The sequence below is a fragment of the Adiantum capillus-veneris genome, chromosome 30, assembly GCF_014529385.1.
Source record: "Adiantum capillus-veneris isolate H3 chromosome 30, ASM1452938v2, whole genome shotgun sequence".
Classification (NCBI taxonomy): Eukaryota; Viridiplantae; Streptophyta; class Polypodiopsida; order Polypodiales; family Pteridaceae; genus Adiantum; species Adiantum capillus-veneris.
Window position 1 is genome coordinate 109,555,272 of NC_140960.1, and position 2,435 is coordinate 109,557,706.

At 40.3% G+C, this 2,435-nt stretch overlaps 1 pseudogene; it reads right to left on the bottom strand.

Annotated features, from left to right (window-relative positions):
* Nucleotides 1–294: 294 nt before the first annotated feature.
* LOC147418601 (uncharacterized) lies at nucleotides 295–1,665 on the bottom strand (annotated as a pseudogene).
* Nucleotides 1,666–2,435: the final 770 nt, after the last annotated feature.

The window sequence follows — 2,435 nt, forward strand, 5'->3', positions numbered from 1 at the left end:
GCCGCTCTACTGATAGGGTTCATAATTCTGGTTTCTTCATCAGTACTGATAACAGATTCATCGTCAGGAGATGCTGTCAGGTCTGGAAATATCTGTGGTATCTGCACATCCATCTCATCTAACTCTATGTCATCATATTTGACACAAGAGTCATCTTGTAGGACAATCCAATCAATATCCTCTGGCAAAATGTTACGAATTTCTTCTCCTACTTGCTGTCTTTGTTTCCATGTTTATACCTATGCATTTTCCCCCCAACGAAAATTAGGATCAATGCCATTAGCGAGATCCTCGTCAATAAATGGAGACATGTGAGGATTTGATTGCTAGCTCCTGTTGAACTGCAGAAAACATTCGTGGGAATGTTTTGTCTTCACTAGTGCCACCAAAAGTGACTACAGGTTGTTTCTGAAGCTTAGATTCAGGGATGAATACTGGTCGAGCAAGAGACAGAGGTGAAGTGAAGACTACTAGCTTAGATAATACCTGGTATTGCAAAGCAGCCAATTCTTTGATGGCGTTGGTATGCCAATTTGAAGCAGCCTCGAGTGGTTGCAATCTTGAATTCAGAGAAGGCAAGATGTAGGGTTGACTGGTTGACATATCTTTATCATTGATTGCCTCCTTGGTGAGACATTCAATTCCATTGATGGCGAAGTCAGTGGCACTTATTCGGTTGCAAAGCTTGCATCTGAACAGACCTTCAAAATATTTGTAGGTCTCTGTATGTATGCACATTAGCTTTGGACGACCTTTACTAGAAGACACTGTAGAACTAGTTGATGCAGTCTGATATTGCGGTGGAGCAAGAACAGAAGCAAGTTCTCGCCTAGACTTCGATTTTCCCAGAAATTTGTACTGGTCTGTTGAGCCCAAACACTCGATCTTCATTGGTTCAGGGTGATGAACCTCATTCATGAGAGTCTTGGAAATATTTAATTTCCATTCAACAAGAAACTGGACTTCCTGCCACTCCACCATTTCAGGTAGAGTGACCAAAGTAGTTTCATCTACTTTCATAACTATATTCTGTCCTTTTGATGTTGCTGAATCCTGTAAATATCCAGGATTTTAGACAGAAGGGATGCATGTATTTACTGTGCGAACAATCATTCTGTAGGCTATCTGCAGATGATCAGCAGTATTCTTCATATCAAGACCATTTGTCTTGATCAACAAGGATACTAATTCATTGAAGTATCTATCAGATAGGTTGCAAGGGAAATTATGGAAGCATTATATATATATAGGACCATTGGACATGCTTCCTTGTAGGATGCTAATTGTTTGATCATTCAAGTTCTTGTGTCTAGTGTCTAATAAAGCTCCTATACATGACACATTAAGTCCCTTACAGAAGAGAGGTATTATGCCTACTGCTATATACCCTATATGCACAAACTGATGGTTTCTTTTTAAAGCCTTTTCTCTGAATTCTGATAGCTCTTTGAACAGATGGATGACATGACCATCATTATCACTGTCCTTGATGCTAAGCTTTCCATGAGTCTCATGGTACAAAGTATTTGCTGATAAAGAAAAGAGTTTGTTTTGCCTATATACCTGTTTAGCAGTCACAGCTGGTAAACTCCATCTGGCTTGAGGAGTAGATTCCTCAACTTCAATACTGTCAGTGAGTAGCTTCTTGAATGAAGAGATAATCATGGCCATTGCTGAAGGAAGATTGAGAGGTAGAGGTTTCTTCGGGTGTAACTTCTTAGCCAAGCTCGAATTGAAATTCTTGAAGTAAGCTTCTGAAATGTCAGCTTCTAAACGGCACCTTGCCTAAGCGGCTGCGACTATTAAGCTTTTACTTAATTTCAATGATAATGCTCTGGCTTATCAGATAAGTTACTTGGTAAGAGAAGAAACTATTACCATCAACCTTCATGCAGCAACGATGAACAATTGGCTTTGATACCAATTCTTCGTTATATTAGGATGAGTCTTGTAAGAAGCGATATGCATTGCTTTTAGCATATTTAAGGGTACGAGCATTTCATCCCCCTCAGGTGTTACCCAGGTCGTCCCCCTATTTTCCCAAGTGTCTATGGTTGCTGCTAGGTGGACCCAATCCACATTGTCCGACTCAGTCATCCCAGGTAGTACATCCATATAAGGAGAATCTTCCCCAACATCAGTGTCTGCTGTACACGTGTAACAATACTACAATGGGACCGAGTGAACTATGGTATCAGATCTACGATCAATTATAAACCTGTTTCCGAGAGGATGTGCTCGACCCGTCACAAGATCCACTCGAATGACTGAATCTTGGAACTACAAGTAGACATGGTTTTTAAACCAGTCATGCACCATTTTTGCTTCCCTCATGAAAGGACGTCCTAAGATCATCTCCGATGCATAGTGTGTTTGGAGAAATCCATAACAATGAAGGTAATCCTTGTTTTATGTCCAAATACCTTGATCTTGAG